The sequence below is a fragment of the Rhinoderma darwinii genome, chromosome 4 (assembly GCF_050947455.1).
Source record: "Rhinoderma darwinii isolate aRhiDar2 chromosome 4, aRhiDar2.hap1, whole genome shotgun sequence".
Taxonomy (NCBI): domain Eukaryota; kingdom Metazoa; phylum Chordata; class Amphibia; order Anura; family Rhinodermatidae; genus Rhinoderma; species Rhinoderma darwinii.
This window is the reverse complement of record NC_134690.1, coordinates 182,452,663-182,472,919: the sequence shown is the minus strand read 5'-3', so window position 1 is coordinate 182,472,919 and position 20,257 is coordinate 182,452,663. Positions and strand designations below refer to the sequence as shown.

General features: G+C 40.6%; 1 protein-coding gene across 1 annotated transcript in view; it reads right to left on the bottom strand.

Annotated features, from left to right (window-relative positions):
- Positions 1-922: 922 nt before the first annotated feature.
- Positions 923-20,257, bottom strand: part of LOC142760483 (uncharacterized) — a 108,000-nt gene continuing 88,665 nt past the window's right edge. The window contains exon 6 of the mRNA XM_075863677.1: positions 923-1,405. The gene's annotated coding sequence lies outside the window, so the exon portion shown is untranslated. The remainder of the gene's footprint in view (positions 1,406-20,257) is intronic.

Genomic DNA, 20,257 nt, shown 5'->3' with positions numbered 1-20,257 from the left:
TTTTCTAGGTCTAGTGTTCCTTTATTTACACTAATTGTGCAATCAAAAAACGTAATCCAGCAACAGATCTTGAGTGAATGGATACACACGGATACATCTGGTTCCCATAGAAATGATTGGGCTACACTGCTGGATCCGTTCCCTCATAATTTTTTTGTTACCACAAAATATGTATCAATTTAAGTAAAAGAATGCGTGAATCAGCCCTCATCATTATTTGTGTATTTTTTTAATTCTACAACATGTATTTCTGAGATCTGCCGTGTCGCCTCCAGCTACTTACTGTTCTTTTCAAGACACACAATAGCACATTTCACAAAATCTTTGCCTACTGTAACCAAGAGCAAAATCAGCCCACTTCTCCAGGAACACGCAATACTTCCCTGTTACTTCTAAGTTTGATTGAGGCCTTATGTTATTTACATATATGTACATTTACGGCCTTTCATTATTATTCATTTATAGTATTTACATTATTACAGTATATTATTTTCTATACAGAACAAAGCATCTGTAAAAGCTTCTATTAACATATAAAACAACAGAATGCAATAAAAACAAACAAAAAAAACAATAGTTGTACTGCCCAGGTGTAATTCTAAATAATAAAGCTTTATACAATACCCACCTCCCATGCCAGCTTGCTTTATGGCAGTGTTATACAGCACAGACAAAACAAATCATAATTATACCGTTTTATTCAGAGTGGATAAAACTAGAAAAGCAAATTAAGTTACATAATCCATATCTTGTTATTTTTTTCCAATGAAAAAGCCAGTCAAAAAATAGTTATTTCTGTGCTCTATTTTTAGTTTTGATTTTCTGCTTGGTTATAATGCAGCAAATGACCATGTCCATTGCACAGAATTAATAAAAAAAAAAAAAATCAAATACTGTTATTCAATTATCTCCTTTATCTGCTTGGTATAGATAATTTCTTACAAGCATAGTAGAAATAACTATTGTTTATTGTTAATTTACTATACACTGTCTCATCTATGATGCTAATATGGAGGATGTAAAAAAATGTAAAAAAGGAGACAAAGCAATTAAAATATTCTTTAAATGAGAACAGATAAGTTCATAGGCAGTTTTTAGGTCTGGGAAATGTTCCGTTGTTTTGTTTTTTTCAGTAGTGCACTTTAGGTCCATAAGAGAAGGCAGTCGTATAAGTCTCTAGATCTTCAGATTGGAATAAATCTAATAAGGCATAATGGCTCCAGTGCTGCTTCACAAAAACACAAACAGTACTGTAAGCATGTTACGAATGACTTGCATTATTTAAGCAATCTGAAAATAGATCTTCTGCCATATCAGTCTCCTCGAGATCAAAGTCTGGTTCCTGATTTAACTGGTCAGTGTCCTCATCTGATGTGGAGGGACGTGTCAGGATGATCCGTGGTATCTTAAAGAAAGGAGAAAAAAAGAAATTAGGTATTATGCTTCTCCTAAAGCGAATGAGAGAATATATTAATTCAACAACAATAAGAAGAATTAACAAAGGCATAGCTAAAAGCTCCTGGACCCTGGTACAAAAGTTGAGCTTGCCCTCCCTCTCATGCCCCCACCACCTACGACTAAACCAAAATCTCACCCCAAAATTAATTCAAACCCCATTCCAGACACCAAAAATTAATAGACCACATTCCAGAAGCCTATTTTAATTCACAACAGACCCCAAACCAGACTCCTAAATTAATTGAGACTGCAAAATAAATTCAGACCCCAGATCAGCCATCATAATAAATTCAGATCCCCAAACCGCAAAATCAATACAGACTCCAGAGCAGACGCTCCTTTTATTTACAGCTCCTCGCTTCTGGGTAGGGCCCTCTTCACCTCTGGGCACCCCCACACTGTGAACTAACCCTGCTCCGCGTCAAAATTTTATGTGCACCACTGCACACTGGGTCCTGATGCTGTAGGTTGTCAGGACCCAGTGACTGGGCACCAAAGGTGAAGAGTACTCAGGAGCGAGGTTATTTTATCCCATTGCGCCAGATGTAACAAAACTCAATTCCTGCCTTGACCAGTTAAAGAAACTACAAGGAATTGTTGAAGTTGTTAATACAGTTATATACATATCAGAAATAATTTGATATGACTTCGATTTTATACAGAGTCCTATGGAGTTTTTCTCTCTGCTCGATGTGTAATCAAATAGAAATAAAATGGTGCCATATTCCATCAGATGCCTTATTACATAGCTATTCTCCCTATAAGCATTGCTTCCAGGGTTAAATACTTCCATGATATGGCACCGCACACGGGATGCCTATGGCTCCGTCATATGAACTGTAGGGACTCCATGTGCCACCGTACGGGTTCTGTGCACAAAGCGTCTCGCATCCATGTAAACTATAAAGTGCAAAGGCAATATTCTCCCTCCTAACATGGCAACAAAATGCGTACTTTTACTTTTTATGTGCTTTAAAAAGGCGCCGATTTGTGTACACGTTGCAAGGGCGACAGGCATGATGTCTTTGCGTCCCCCTCGTTCTCTGTTGCTCTGGGGGCGTGTGCGCATGCGCACTCTCCTAGGTGGGATATTACAGTGGATATTCATATGGATGTGGTCTTGTTTTGATTTTTGGGTAGGTCTAGCTTTAGAGGTAACTAGACCTAATTATATTAAGGATAAAACTATAGTTTCTATATCTAAACACAATAAAAGATCGTAAAGGTCCAGTATTAGGGAACCCCATCTGGAGCTGACTTTATAGCCAATCACTTGTCACTAAGAGCTATTTCTTATGGGGTGATTCACAAATAAACTATTAGACTTTATTGATGATATGTCTTGTGTGAAATGATACTAACAAAAATGATGATGCTATTAAAATTGTACTGCACATGTTCTGTATAAACAGAGGATGGGCTCTCAAAATCATTTACTCTGGTGGGCCCAAAAATTCTCAGTCCGACACTTAACACAGTATCCCACACAATAAATTCCATCACAAATCCTTAAGACATTGGGTTTATTTCTGATATCAGGATAGTGGATAGAGCCATGTAAATCATTTAGGCCCCATGAACACGACTGTGCCTGTAAACACGGTCCGTAATTACGAGCACCGCCGGCCGTGGACAGTCGTCCGTATTTGCGGGCCGTGCTCCCATTATAAAGTATGGGTGCAATTACAGAGGATTTTTATTGTCGTGTGCATGGGGCCTCACTCTGTAGTCAGCTGTGCATTCAGAACTGCTGGTATATAGTCCATATAAATATAAAATATAGCAAGACTGATATTCTTTTAGAAAAATCCTTTGTATCAGAATTAACTCAATATTTTTGTTAGCTTTTGCTGAGAAACTACCATTACTTACAGTACTTGTAGGGGACAAACATAATTATCTAACAATAAGCTATGCTGTGCAATGCCCATTACATCAGTTATCAGCATTGTTTGTATTAATATATGCAGCTTTTTGACATTGCTCGCTTTTTTTCTGCATTTTATTCCTGTGAAATGAATTATGTTTTCTACAGCCTCATTTTATTCATACCGCATTGCCAAGAACATCTTTAGTCCACATTAATTTGTGATTCTGAAAATACAGTGTCCTTCCCTCTAAATAATAGAGCACAGTGGCCCCTAGTGGTCCACTTCTCTTTATCGGCTACGATGTGTGGATTTTTTCTTACAGTGTTTCACTACTACATTACATTACATGTTATGTATCGTTCCAAAGACGTACTAACTACTGACCATTTTGATTAATACTCACTTTCTAAAGTCTTTCTAAAATTCTTAAGGGGTTGTACAGGATTGTAAAAATATGGCTGATTTCTTCCAAAAACAGCTCCACACCTGTCCATGGGTTGTATCTGGTATTGCATTTCAGCCCAATTGAAGTGAAACACCTGTGGCGTTTTTTTTTGTTTTTTTTTAAAAGAAAGCTGCCATTTTTTTCAATTTCTATAAAACCCTTTTAAAGCATAGATTCATATTTGGTGATTTTAAGCCTGTATGTTATTAAATGGACACACCAACACTGAGTGCTGAAGGATGACTCTTCGTGAGTCGAAAGTCTGCCATTTTCAGTGCCTCTTTCATAGCTATTGGCCTAATGAATTGAGTGTCACAGCTATAAATGTGATTGTTATAGTTATGTCATTATAGGGCCGTTTAACACCCAATCAAAGCATTTTGTGTATTTGTCTTTGGTTTGGGTCATTTTTATTGGGAGTCAGGACCCATAACATATTGCATATTTTCATCAGATATTCAGTGGGTGCATTTTTAACCCATAACATCATTAGGGACTGAGGAGCATGACGGTTTTGAACTTTACGATAAAAGCTCAGGTGCGTTTTAACACAAGTGTGCACAGTTCCTGGATTAAGACAATAAGTGTGATTTATTAATTGTGTAAAGAGCTAAATGATGCAACAAATTTATCAAAATGGCATACGTGAAATAATAAATTTAGAGTTAAACATATTAGACACTTTGCTCTTACTTATAACAGAGGATAGCTTACATCCTTTACATATGTCTAAGACACAATAAATTTGGCACATGCCATTTGCTAAACTTTTTGAGTAATTTGTGCCAGGACACATCCACATTTTGTTTAGTAAATCTCTTTAGTTGTTAGGCTATGTTCACATGTGGCATATACGCTGTAACTTTCCTATGCGGATTTGCAGTTAGAAAATCCAAAGCGTATTACAGTAGCAGCATAGTGGATGACATTTTAACAATTGTCTGGAACACGCTGCATAAAACCTCAGTGCAAAAATGTACCTGCGGTGCAGATTTTTGTTATGGAATGGTTACGGATTTGTTGCAGATTTTTCCCATTGAGTTTAATAGGGAAATTAAGATCTGCAACAAATACCAATTGCTGTGGCTTTTTTTCGGTTTACCTGCAGATCCGCAGAAGAAGTTGCAAGTCCCCAAAAAACACTATTTTCTCACAGGCTGCAGCAATCACATCTGACAAATCGTTATCACAGGGGGTAGGCCAGAGACCAGCCGGAGGACTAGGGGCGAATTGCTACGGCAGGCCATGGGAGGTGAATACAGTCTATTTTACTTACTGTTTGCTCTTTTCTGCAACAGAAAATCTGCACCAAAATCAGTACTAGTCAGTGCAATTTTTCTGGAAAATTTCCCTGTGGATTCTTTTCACAGCAAAACCATACCCTAATACTGTCTGTAGTCAAATAGGGTAAGATTTATTAATACTGGCAAACGGTGCACCAGTCTCAACCTCCAGTGCAGAATGTGCCAGATTTAGGAAGCAAGCCCTGTTGACTAATCTGGGCTCAACTGGGGTTTGTAAATATGAAAATGTTGACGTTGATGGACCTTTTTCTATGTGACTACTGTATGTTGCTAGGTTGGACATATTTAGAGAAGTGACAGAAAATCTTAACAAACTGGTTGTGCTTGGCACGACTTTGGACCGTTATCCAGTCTGTATAAAAAAAAAACACAAAAAAAAACAGAGTAATGCAGGTGCTTTTTAAATATGGTGTTCAGACAGAAAAACATAATTTTTTTAAGTATTTACGCCAGAACACAGGCATAAATACTTTGATAAATCTTCCCCACAGTTTCTGTAAGAAAGAAAGACTAGATTACACTGTAACACACAGCTCTATTTATTGTTGGTAAAGCCCGAAGCTTCCAATATAATGACAGCCTATACCCAGTTTAGTTATGATATGCATCACAGCCAAACACTGTTGTACAGTATTAGAAAAACATGGCTGCTTTCTTCCATAAACAGCACCACACCTGCCCATAGGTTGTGTCTAGTATTGCAGCTCAGCTACATTAAAAGGAATAGGGCTGCAATACCACACTCAACCGGTGGACAAGTGTGACTATGTATTTGGAAGAAAGCAGTCAAGCTTTTCTAATCCTGGAAAGACAACAGAGAACAAAAGTGACAAAACCCATAAGCAGGGGCGTAGCTAAGGGGGGGGGCAGGCGGGGCATGTGCCCCGGGCACAACCCGGTGGTAGGGAAGGGGGGGCGCCGAAGAGCAGCTGATCGCTGCTGACAGGCGCCCTCCGTATGTCGGACACCTGCAGCAGCTTAGGAAGAGCCAGGAAATTAGGGTGTTCTGACTGGGGTCTGTGACGGCCAGGGAGTAGAGACAGTGAGACAGGTCCACTCTGGTGCTGCAGCCTTCCAGCATATGCCTCTACTCTGTGCTCTGCTGTGCCGAGAAGCAGAGAGGAAGCTCCACCCACAGCCCGTCCTGACCTGTCAACAAGGAGACATGGGGAGGGTGTGTGTGTGCGTGTGTGTGCGTGTGTGTGTGTGTGTGTGTGTGTATCTGTCTGTCTGTGTCTCTGCATGTGTTTCTCTTACATCTACTACATTATCTGTACTCAGAGAGTTATCACTGTGTGTTATCTGTGATGTTACATAGGACTGCAGGTAACATCTACTACATTATCTGTACTGTGTAGCAGAGCTGAGATTGTAATTTAGCACAATGTGTTATCTGTGGTGTTATATAGGACTGCAGGGGACAACTACATTATCAATACTCAGAGAGTTATCACTATGTGTTATCTGTGGTGTTACATAGGACTGCAGGCAACAGCTACTACATTATCTGTAATCAGAGTTATCACTGTGTTATCTGTGGTGTTACATAGGACTGCAGGTAACACTACTATCTGTATTTAGAGAGTTATCACTGTGTTATCTGTGGTGTTACATAGGACTGCAGGTAACATCTACTACATTATCTGTGCTATGTACATATGTGCCTGTGTGGGTATATATGGGTCTGTTTGTGAATGTGTCTTTGTGCTTGTATATTTGTGCCTTTTATGTATTTGTATATGTTCCGGTCTGTGTATTTATCTGCCGGTGTGTGTGCGTATATGTGTCTGTACGTCTATATATTTACCTGTATGTATATATTCCAGAATGTGTGTATGTATATTTGCCTGTATGTCTAAATATCTGTCTTTATGTATGTACAGTATATATGTTCTAGTGTGTCCATATATGTGGTTACATTTTGGTTTGTGTAGGGGGCGGCAATAGAGAGTCCCACACAGGGCGCCATCCAAGCTAAGGCTGGGCCTGGCTGTCACCGACCCTAGCCAGAAGAAACTCTGCCGCTGCCTGCGCCGCATGACCACCTCGGCTCCTCCGGTAAGTCAAGAGTGGTAGCGGTAGGCTACCGCTCACCGCTCTGTTCACAGTGTGGCGCTAAGTACAAGGGGTGGGAGTGTGGCGCTATTTAAAAGGGGGGAATGTGGCGCTATTTACAAGGGGGGGAGTGTGGCGCTATTTACAAGGGGGCAGCGGGCAGTGTGTGGCACTATTTACAAGGGGGGGAGTGTGCCGCTATCTACTAGGGGGGGAAACGGGCGGTGTGTGGCACTATCTACAAGGGGGGCTGTGTGTGGCCTCTTTAATTTATTTTTATGTTAATTACATTAAAGAACTATATCGCTTGTAAAATGTAGAAATGCTTTTATATTCGCGTTACATTAAAAAAATTGTGAAAAAAAAATTACACCTCATTGATTGGTAGGGAAAGAAAACATGGGGAGGGGGAAGGAGATGTCAGGAAATAAGTTGGGGGGTGGGGCGCTAATCTGAATCTTTGCCCCGGGTGTAGGAGAACCTAGCTACGCCTCTGCCATAAGACCTGTGGTAGGACAACGTGAAGCTGACAGATAAAAGGATTTTCAGCTACTTTTAAACAGATATGATCTGGTTTCTTAGTTTGATCGGCTGATTTTCTCATATGAATTTGGATCTACTGTGCTAGGTAATAGGTTGAGGGACTTGCAGACCACTGATGCATCCGGCATGAATCTGGTGTACCTATGTAACGACAGTGGTGGGCAGTAAAGTGGGGCTGTATGTCTTCTGTTGTGTTGCTGGGTGAATACGTTCGAACCATCCTGGATTCCTGAAAAAAAATCGAAAGCGTAGAAAGACGAGCCTATGACAATCATTCATCTCTTTGGGGAGGGATAGTGCATGCTTTTCTCGGGGATTAATGACAATGATAACAATAAATTAACTTTTATATAACAAAAATATATTTCAGTTCACTTAAAATGAGGGAAGCTAAAACATACAAAATAAAAAATAGTGGTACATAGATAGATTAATTAGCATGAGACATATCCAAGAAACAATTCTATTACTCTATCTACAAAGACATTATACTAGTAAATCTTGACATTACTACTAAATATGATTAAAATATAATAGGCGTCTATCTGCCAAGCAAGTATATTATGGCCCGTTAATAAAATATATAATATTTCATTAGATGCTGTATAGATCTACAGTTACACACCTATGTATCCCAGACAGGCCAGTGGATGTGAGAATATTTATGTTTTACTCTACTCTTTACATACATGGATCCCTACAACAGTTCCAAGAGCAATGAACATATTTAATTTCGTTCAATTTCACGCTTGATATTCCCAATATGAAACCAGTGAAATTGGATATATACAGATCTTGTACAGTCTATGGAAACAAGCAATATCAGAATGATACTATATAACCTCTGAAACCAAATTTCTATACTAGTTCATAGGAAATCCACCCTGACAACTAGAAGGTAGGCAAGAAACATAGATAATAGTGGTGTATAGTGAAGGTATATCCAGCACTCAAAGTAAAAGTTATAAGGTTTATTTGGTCATATTTAAAACAAGGAAGTTAAAACAAAAAATCCCGGGACCACGCTTACACGTTTCAGACCAGTGGGGTCCTTAATCATAGCTATGATTAAGGACCCCACTAGTCTGAAACGCGTAAGCGTGGTCCCGGGATTTTTTGTTTTAACTTCCTTGTTTTAAATATGACCAAATAAACCTTATAACTTTTACTTTGAGTGCTGGATATACCTTCACTATACACCACTATTGCCTTGATTACCTGCTGTCGACACAGGACCAGTTTGGGAATATCTACAAGCACCTGCAGCACTTGGATTCAGTCACACCAACTTGCATCAACAAAACGCAATAGAAACGCAGTGGAAACGCAACAGAAACGCAGTGGATATGTGGTGAGCGAACTTTTTGTAACACTTCCCCTATTTAAGAAACATAGATGACACAAATGAGCTTTGAAATGTTGGGTACTGGGCACATTTAATTTCTAATTAATACAAGGACACATAATATGATCGTGAATGTATATACTATTAACTATTTATATATTTCGGATGCTTTTATAGGGCCAACATAATCCACAGCGCTGCACAGAAGCTGTCATCACTCACTCTCCCCAGTGGGGCTCACAATATAAATTTCATATCAATTTGTTATTGGAGTGTGGTAGGAACCCCACACAAACACAAGGAGAACATACAAACTCCATGTTGCCCGTGGTCGGATTTGAAGGCAATAGTAATCCCTGTGATAGATTGTGATAGATTCAAGGTGGATCTTGCAGACCAGCTGACGCTGAACCCATCAGGTCTGCGGTACTGACAGATTCCGTGTAAAGCGAAGGATACAGCTGCTCTGTACAAAGAATACAGAGCAGCTGTATCTCAAAAAGTAAAACAAATTTTTAATAAAAACTAAATTATACATTTGCACCAAACACACGGATTGACCTTTTTATTTAAAAAAATAAAATAAATCCCTTTCAGAGGCTTACATAGCCTTTAAGACAGAGATTAGGCATACACACACTTATAGGGCTCTTTATTTGGCTATAAATATGTGGTCTGTGTTCATTCCATACAATTTTTGGCTAAAATTAGATAGATTACTTTAGGGAGAAAATGAAAAAACTAAAATGGAACGTGCAATCAAACATGATCTAATCAACAGATTTTTGCTAATTTTTCCTATGAGCAGTAATAGAGATAAAGTCGAGAGAGCAAAGTAGTCCGGTTTTTCTAGGCAAATGTACAATACTGGAAGCCTCTCCTGCAAAACTAATTTTAAATTTTGGGTGGAAATCCTTTTCAATTCCCCCATATGTCCTATACAAAAAACAGTATTTTGCATGCACATTGCGTTCCCTCCTATATTAACTGTCTACCACCTCTATGCACATAATGCATGAATCTTACCATCAAGAGAGATGAAAAAGCTATGGGCAAATAGTGCCGCTTCTGCCGATTTCATCACTGAAAGACTCAATACAGCTACATATAAGGACCAACTTTAAAGTGACTCTGTCAGCCCTACTGTGCTCTACTATATAAAAGCAGCATTGAATAGAGGGGGAGATGCTGAGCTCAGTAATATATCGTTTTCTATTATTTGATTTAGTATTTTCATGTAAAAAGCTGTTTAAATGCTGCCAGGACTCAGAGAAAGCCTGAGTCCTATTTTTCCCCACCCACACACGGCGAGTAACATGACTAAAGGGGTGTTAGACTTATTCCACGTTTCATCCCATTTGACCGCCGCTACAGCCTGTGATTGGCTGCAGCGGACACATGGGATTAATCATCATCACAGGAGGCCACGCTGGAGGGAGGAACACAGAATTCTGGGTAAGTATCAGGCATTTTTTTCTGATTTAGCCCCCCACTGAATTCAATGGGTAATTCCCGCAACAAATAAGCTGTTTTTACGTAAATACAGTTGACATGCTGCGGAATAAATTTCCACAGCAAAGGTCAATTTCTGAGCAGTTTTCCCACTCAGTTTTTACGTAGCGTGTGGATGAGATTTGTTCAATCTCATCCACTTTGCTGCTACTGTATTCTGCTGCGTTTTTTTCCGTCTGGAATTCCGGACGCATAGAAAAAACGCATAGATTCCACAAAGTGTGAACAAGCCCTTACCTGCAAACACCGGCCAATGGAAATAATTCTGCAATCGAAGACCAATTTTTTCTAAGAGGGACTGCACCTTGCGCAATTGAACTTTCTTAGCTCTCCTGCACTGTTTCAGATCTTCCAATGTATCCACAGGAAGCCTATAATCTATGCGATCGGTGACCAGGGGCGCAGCTAAAGCCTCATGGGCCCTGCTGCAAGAATTCAGCTTGGGCCCCCTACCCCTCCCCAACACCACCAGAACCTTGCACACGCCTATGCCCAGCTGTCTTGCCCGACATACCCCATGAATTCTCACAGAGCATAATTCCCCCCATAGCTGCTCCCACAGTATAATGCCACCACACAGTATAATTCCATCCATAGCTGCCTTCCACACAGTATAATGCCCCCATAGCTGCCCCCACACAGTATAATGCCCCCCATAGCTGACCACCACAGTATAATGCTCCCCATAGCTGCCCCCACAGTATAATGCTCCCATAGCTTCCCCCACAGTATAATGCCCCTATAGCTGCCCCCACAGTATATTGCCACCCATAGCTGCACCCCACAGTATAATTCCCCTATAGCTGCCCCCACAGTATATTGCCACCCATAGCTGCCACATACAGTATAATGCCCCATAGCTGCCACATACAGTATAATGCCACATATAGTAAAATGCCCCCCATAGCTGCCCCATACAGTCTAATGTCACATACAGTGTAATGCCCCCATAGCTGCCCTATACACTATAATGCCACATACAGTATAATGCCACATACACTATAATGCCACATACAGTATAATGCCCCCATAGCTGCCCCATATAGTATAATGACCCCATACAGTATAATACCGACATAGCTGCTCCATACAGTATAATTCCCCCATAGCTGCCCCATACAGTATAATTCCCCCATACAGTATAATGCCCCCCATAGCTGCTCCATACAGTATAATTCCCCCATACACTATAATGCCCCCCATAGCTGCTCCATACAGTTATAATGCCCCATATAGTATTATGCCCCCATACAGTATAATGCCCTCCATAGCTGCCAAATACAGTATAATGCCCCACGCAGTATATGCCCCCCATAGGTGCCACATACAGTATAATGCTCCACGCAGTATAATACCCCCCATAGCTGCCCCATACAGTATAATTCCCCCATACAGCATAATGCCCCCATATAAGCCCTCCCCCTCCCATACCCAGTACAATGCCCCCATATGTATGTACCTAATAGAAAAATAATAACAATTACTTACCTATACCCTTTCCCATGATGGGTGGAGGAAATCCTTTTCCTCCTCTGAACTGTGCTGCGAGTGACTCGGTGCAGACAGGTGCGATGACGTCACTACCTCGCGCCTGCCTGTGCTAAGCCGCTAACGGCACAGTGAATGCTGGAGAAAAGCTCCAGCATTGAACCCAACTGAATGTGCGTCCTACGAACACAGATTCATGGTGAAGCCGGCCGGCGCGGTCAGCGCTGTGTGGCAACGGGGGCCCAGCAGTTGCAACTCCTATAGCTACACCACCGTCAGTACCTATGACTACTCTTAGTAAATGGACCACTGTCACAGGACACTCCATGATGTCAGGAGCTAATGAAACACCAAAACGCCTGGCTATTATACAGAAAGTCATCTAAACGGTGAAGCACAGAGAACTAGCAAGCCTCGTGCTTCACCACCCATTCCAGGAACGTGCTAGGGGTTTCAAAATGGGTGGAAGAAATCGAGCACCCCATTGGCAAGCAACATTCAATAAAGTATTGCGGTTGCTAAAAGATACCCAAAAGCTAATAATCCTAAAACCCATCCCTTAACAATGCCACCTTACTATGAGCGTTTTTCTTCTTTCTTTCACTCATCAGCCTGGCTTCTCTATGAGTTCTGGTAGCATTGAAACAGCTATTTATATAAAAAAAAATACTGGATCATAGAAAACGGTATATACCCTGAGCTCTGAGTCTTCTCCTCTTTGCTGCCCTCAAATAGTGTAATGTGGGAGGCCTGACAAAGTTGATTAAACTAGATTGGGGCAGATTTACTATTAAAAATACACCAGAATTATGGCTCAAATGAAACTAGAGTTCTGAAGTACATCTCGTGCGCTAAATTTATTAACCATTTTAGACACTTTTTCGACACGCTCAGCAAGGACCGTGGCTTAGCGGGAAAGGGTGTGGTCTAGAATAGGATGCGGTTTAAAATGTGTCACCGTACACAAAATTTGGTCGCAAAAAGACTAGTATAAACTAAGCCAACTACTATGTGGTGTAAGAAAGAGAAAAGTGTCTAGCATGTCTAAATAGATGTGCCAAAGTTATCAAAAATCTTGCACCACTTTGATAAATTTGGTGCATTTTTTAACTGCCTTGTCTAATGTTACACTGTCTAAAACTTAGACAGTATTAGTAAATCTGCCCAAATGTGTTTCTGACCAGAGACCACTACTAAAAATGGGGACTAAAATTTATAACCTGTATTTCATATTTACCATAAAAACAATTAGAATTATTTTCATTTAAATCAATTGCAGCATTTCATGTCACAACTTACTACTGTTACATGAATTTTAGATTCTTACCACACAATATGTCATACTATGGGCAATGTAATAGATTCGGTTCAAAGATGTTACATATAACCGCCATTCTATTTGATGAGAAGAAACAAAGGAGAATTGCAGAATAGGGTGATTCTTAAAGTAATCTTTCCTTTTAACCTATTGCATTGATATTTCTGCTTCCACAGAACAAATCATAAATTCAGAACACCACTTTTATTTTTAAAGGATATATAAAATAAAGCTGCTACTGTAATAAAATGTGTGATCTTGTAGCCTGATCTTTCTCTTTTAGCTTTCAAAGCTTAGACCCAGATGATGCACAAAACGAATTTCAAAATTGAATGCGTTGAAAAAATGTCCCTGTACTCATCGTGAAAACATACTACATCATATTTTTACTCATAAATATTATCAATCACATAACTCATATAAAAAGGATATAAAACTGCCAAAGGATTTGCTCTGATTTTAAATTTGTATGGAAATAATGTAAGGTGCACACTTTATGTCATTTTGTGAAGTGCAATATCTTATCTTCATTAGGGCATTACATGAAATGACTGATGATTCTACTTTACTAGTGGCAATTAGCTGCAGGGAATTACAGACATATTGAGGCACATTTATCAAAATTGTCAGATTGGCGCCTGCAAAAATTGCGTTATTTGTGTATATGTGCCAAATTTACAAAAATCATGCTTGGACGCATGCGAATTTGGTGTGAACTACTGACATTCAGAAGACCTTTTTACAACCTAAAGACGGTCTGGTCTCGAATAAGTTGACAATTCATTGTAACAAAACATTTTGTTTTGGCGCATATTTGCAACAATTTAGACCATACCCCGAAACTGAAAACTGTGAGATAAGGAAAAATAGCAAAACATGGTGGACAAGTGTTTTTGTAAATATGACACGTGCTGGAAAAAAGGTTAACAGTGTTTGTGACACATTTCATAAGTGTGCCCCAATGTGCATTAAATGTTCAGTAACATATGGCATATAATATTGAAATTATAAATCCAATACATTTCGCAATTTAAGCAGGGGGTGTGGAAGGTAGACGAGTTACAGGAACATTGTTCAGTTGTTCACTTTGATTTTTTTTCTTATTTTGTGTAATCATAATTTATCATTTAAATATAATTATATATCAACATAATGTAATTATTTAATTAGGTCACCCTAGTAAGATGACTTAGATGGGGCTGAGCTGCAATATCACACATAGCCCATGATGAAGAGTGACACTGTTTCTGGAAGAGCCATGTATGCATTATAAAACCTCTCTAACATCAATTTACACAGGGCACACAAATGTATAAAAGAGGATCAGCTCACCAGTTATCATATGCAATTCCAGTGCACAGAAAAAAGCCTTAGCACGTTCGGTGATTATCCAAAGTAGAAAGATCCAGCGCTTGCTTATGTGTTTCTGACCATATGGGCCGTAAGGTCCTTTAGCACGGGCCAATACTCGGGCAAATGAGCGTTCCTACAAACTCTCGTTCCAGTTAATTACCCGCATAAACAGCTGATCTGCTAGTTTATGCGACCAATAAAATGGACGCTAGTCTGCAGCACAGGGAGATGTGCTGCCGATATGATAGAAATGTATGGGGGTGAACGATCACTTGTCCCCATACCTGACCGATCATTGCTTCTTATAAAAGGAGCAAACAAATGCCGATCGACGAGTTGTCTTGTTGATCGGCTCTTGTTTTTACAGCCCAAATTGGGCCATTTAAAAGAACCCTTAATCATAGCAAAACATACCATATGTCGCACATTTATTAATGTACATGTGCAACATATTTATTAATAGTTTGTGCTACAATTTAATGCCATTTGTGCCGTGCCTGTCAGTTTGTAAAAGTAGAGCGTAAAGTGGCCGTGACTTTCTGCTTGGTCAAGATTTACACACATGGGGAAAAAATTAGCATCTCTACTCCACACAGATTCTGACTGTAATCCACGCGGTCGCTGACCGCCGGCATTCCACACTCACCAGCAGCCGCGATCGCAGTCCTCTCAGGACTTGCCGGCGTCTACTCCCTCAGAGATGCCGGCACACACTGCTCTCTCCCCCTGCTGTGTCTCTTAGGTTGCCAGCAACTTAGTCCCTGTCCAATTCCAGCATACCCAGGACTTTAAGAAAAACTCTGTCCACTTCCACCTTGCCTGTACAACGTTGTGTCTTTCCTATGTTTGCCTTGCATATGGTTCTTTATCTGTATCCTGTATCTCGTTTTCTGAATCCCATTACCGTATCCAGTATCTGTGTCTAGTTCTTGTGCCAAGACGACTTCACCATCTGTGTCTGGCTGGTGCCCGTGCCAAACCGAGTGTCCGAGATGACTTCACTATCTGTCTCCAGTGCCTGTGCCAAACCGAGTGTCCGAGATGACTCCACCATCTGTGTTCAGTGCCCGTGCTAAACAGAGTGTCCGAGACGAGTTCACCATCTGTGTCTGGTGCCCGTGCCAAGTCGAGTGTCCGAGATGACTTGACCATCTGTGTTCGGTGCCAGTGCCAAGCCGAGTGTCCGAGGCGACTTCACTATCTGTGTCTCGTACCCGTGCCAAGTCCAGTGTCCAAGACGACAGAGCTACTCCAGTCCCGTGTCCTAGCCAAGTCCAGTATTTGAGACGGCTGCACTACTCCAGTCCAGTGTCCCAGCCAAACTTTATTATCCTGCACAGTCCTGCTTCCCCTTGAAAGTCATTCATATAGCCACTTCTGACCTTCCAGGTACTTTATCATTACTGACTCTCACAGACTCTGTTAATCAGCAGCTGCTTTGTTACGATGGAGTGGCCCAGTGGGTTCACATACCTGCCAGTTGTTCCACCGACATAGAAAAAGTGTAATCATTTTAGCCAGTGTGAAAGTTAATGGAAATTATGTATGTATTGACAGATTTATCATAGAAGGCACCAGCAGTCATACATTTTTTGCAACCTATGTCAATAAATTAGCCAAGCTTTAACTTACATATTGGCTAAAATGAAGCCACTTTTGATCAATTTTATTTAATTAAAATACTGACTTTATTAAATGCAATTATTAACTGTTCCCTAGAATGATACAATTTATATCTACAGAAAGGCAACATACAGGTTTTCATTTGTTTTCTACAAAAATATCATGTCTTGTGGGCAGAGCCTGACCACTGAATGTGATGGATGCTTAGCCATATCGTTCCTCACAACTACGATCCTTTGCCTGGCAACACCTAAATTCCAAAAGAGTCAAGTCAAACAGACCTGGAGACATTACTTAGAAAGAGAATGGCTCCCAGGCCCGCTCACTCACTCAAGATGGAGCTGGAAAATGAGGATGACTCGGACGATAAAAGCCTCACAGGTGCAACAAGTGCAGCTAGTGCATCAGATGCTGCACCTGTCTCTCAATCTTTTCTGAAAAAGATGATCTAACAAGTGTTGAATCCTATACTAAAAGACCTGGCAGAGATCTTACGGATATCAGACACATCGAACAGAGAGCGAAACACCTGGAGTAAGTGGTGGCCAACTCTACTAACTGCTGTGACTCCGTGGGCCATAAACTAAAGAGGCATTAAAAGAGAACCTGTCACTAGGTCATATGAGTTGAACTGGTTAACTATCCTGAATAATGCTGTGTCCCTGATTCCAGCGCTGTATTTTTAATTTCTTTTCCTAGATCTCCCATTTCAGGGTTATGGCCTACTGTTGTATTGGCTCCCTATATGTTAATCTGCTGTAGTTAGCCAATAAAGCATGAAATACCCTCAAGCTGCCTCAAGCTGATTGGTCAGCATCAGAGGCAGGTAAGCTAGCTCCACTAGATTGGCTATAAAGCAAATTAGCATATAGGGAGCCAACACATCAGTGGGCCATATCTCTGGAACGGGGGGGGGGGGTCTAGGAGAACTATCCAGGTCCACCAGTTCAACTCAACTTATATGACCTAGTCACTGGTCCTCTTTAACTCTATTGGAATACCAGGAGTAGGAGGAGGAACATATGAGGCCCACCAGAGTCCTATGCTGCCAACACCATGCCTTCATTTGCATTTCAGATCTTTGCAATCCTGCTGGGTAGGAAAAAGCCACAAAAGTGACCATTGAACAGATCCACAGGGCGTTGTGCCCCGAACCCACAATAGGAGACCCACCGAGGGATATGATGTATGGGCTCCTTAGTTTCATGGACACAGCAGCGATTCTGAAGGCCAACAGAGAGCATCCAGATCACGTGTTTAAAAATACCCCTATTCACTTACACCAGGACATTCTGACCTCTGCACTGATTAAGCCTCGCATAATGAGACTGCTGCTCCTAAAATTGAAGAACCTGAAATTTCAATATTCTTGACTGTACCTCTTCGGATTTTCCATCTTAAATGAAGGAAAGCGTATTATCATTTATACCCCGGATGATCTTTGGGATGCCTGGGACAAGCTGGGTATCTCTCCCATAGACATTCCATTTTGGCTTCCAGCTCACACAGATCTTGCATTGCCAAATCTGCCTAAGATGGAATCCTGATCCACCGTAAGGAGGACAAAGTCACCAAGATCCAAGAAGATGGGAGCAAGCTCCAAAGACTATGAGAACACCTGAATATGCCTGTGATCCCCTGAGTCAAGGAGTTGATTTCTGCTGACTTAATATACTCTGTACTTCTTTTACAGTAAGGTTCCTGATCAATAAATGTGCCTACTCTTTTAGTATTCACTGTTGCATTAGCGTTTTAATCAGATACGTTCACCTTTGGATTTTGAAATGGCTGGTCAAGAGATGGAGTGAACCCTCTTATTGTGGGCTGTCTGCCCTCTTGCAATTTAGTTGTTATTTAGCTGTTGCCCAACTACCGTACAGGTAAGATGACAGATCCCCATAAGAGGGAATGTTCTTTTTGAGCTGAAACATCTCACCACGTGTCTTATGCCTTAAATCTTATTCAATCTGTAGCTTCTCGCCAGTGTGTGGTATTATCTGAGCTGAGACTATAAGGTCTACGGTTAGTGACAAGACTAAGGTTAATTAAGTTAAAATACAAAGAAAAGAAAAAAAGAATATGAAAAAGAAAAAAGTACTCTTCCTTTTTTGTCTTTTCTGTTAGATATACATTATATATATGATGTAAGATGCCTTTCTCTCACCATCCACATGCCACGCCTATTGGCCACCAACTAATTATGCTTTTATCTGGATATAGTCAAGTGGAATAGGGTCACGTGTCAGCTCAGGATGATACTGAACCTCCTCCCGCTTCTCACTCTTTCTTAAAGGTAATGTGTCGCTATAAAAAATATATATATTTTTTTAGTTAAACAGTTAGTGTATACAGTGGAGGAAATAAGTATTTGATCCCTTGCTGATTTTGTAAGTTTGCCCACTGTCAAAGTCATGAACAGTCTAGAATTTTTAGGCTAGGTTAATTTTACCAGTGAGAGATAGATTATATAAAAAAAAAAAAAGAAAATCACATTGTCAAAATTATATATATTTATTTGCATTGTGCACAGAGAAATAAGTATTTGATCCCCTACCAACCATTAAGAGTTCAGCCCAGTTACGCGCTCCAAATCAACTTGGTGCCTGCATTAAAGACAGCTGTCTTAAATGGTCACCTGTATAAAAAAAACTCCTGTCCACAGACTCAATTAATCAGTCTGACTCTAACCTCTACAACATGGGCAAGACCAAAGAGCTTTCTAAGGATGTCAGGGACAAGATCATAGACCTGCACAAGGCTGGAATGGGCTACAAAACCATAAGTAAGATGCTGGGTGAGAAGGAGACAACTGTTGGTGCAATAGTAAGAAAATGGAAGACATATAAAATGACTGTCAATCGACATCGATCTGAGGGCTCCATGCAAAATCTCACCTCATGGGGTATCCTTGATCCTGAGGAAGGTGAGAGCTCAGCCAAAAACTACACGGGGGAACTTGTTAATGATCTCAAGGCAGCTGGGACCACAGTCACCAAGAAAACCATTGGTAACACATTACGCCGTAATGGATTAAAATCCTGCAGTGCCCACAAGGTCCCCCTGCTCAAGAAGGCACATGTACAGGCCCGTCTGAAGTTTGCGAATGAACATCTGGATGATTCTGAGAGTGATTGGGAGAAGGTGCTGTGGTCAGATGAGACTAAAATTGAGCTCTTTGGCATTAACTCAAATCGCCTTTTTTGGAGGAAGAGAAATGCTGCCTATGACCCAAAGAACACCGTCCCCACTGTCAAGCAATGAGGTGGAAACATTATGTTTTGGGGATGTTTCTCTGCTAAGGGCACAGGACTACTTCACCGCATCAATGGGAGAATGGATGGAGCTATGTACCGTCAAATCCTGAGTGACAACCTCCTTCCCTCCACCAGGATATTAAAAATGGCTCGTGGCTGGGTCTTCCAGCACGACAATTACCCGAAACATACAGCCAAGGCAACAAAGGAGTGGCTCAAAAAGAAGCACATTAAGGTCATGGAGTGGCCTAGCCAGTCTCCAGACCTTAATCCCATCGAAAACTTATGGAGGGAGCTGAAGATCCGAGTTGCCAAGCGACAGCCTCGAAATCTTAATGATTTACAGATGATCTGCAAAGAGGAGTGGGCCAAAATTCCATCTAACATGTGTGCAAACCTCATCATCAACTACTAAAAATGTCTGACTGCTGTGCTTGCCAACAAGGGTTTTGCCACCAATATTAAGTCTTGTTTGCCAAAGGGATCAAATACTTATTTCTCTGTGCACAATGCAAATAAATATATATAATTTTGACAATGTTATTTTTTTAATTTTTTTTTTATATAATCTATCTCTCACTGGTAAAATTAACCTAGCCTAAAAATTCTAGACTGTTCATGTATTTGACAGTGGGCAAACTTACAAAATCAGCAAGGGATCAAATACTTATTTCCTTCACTGTAAGTG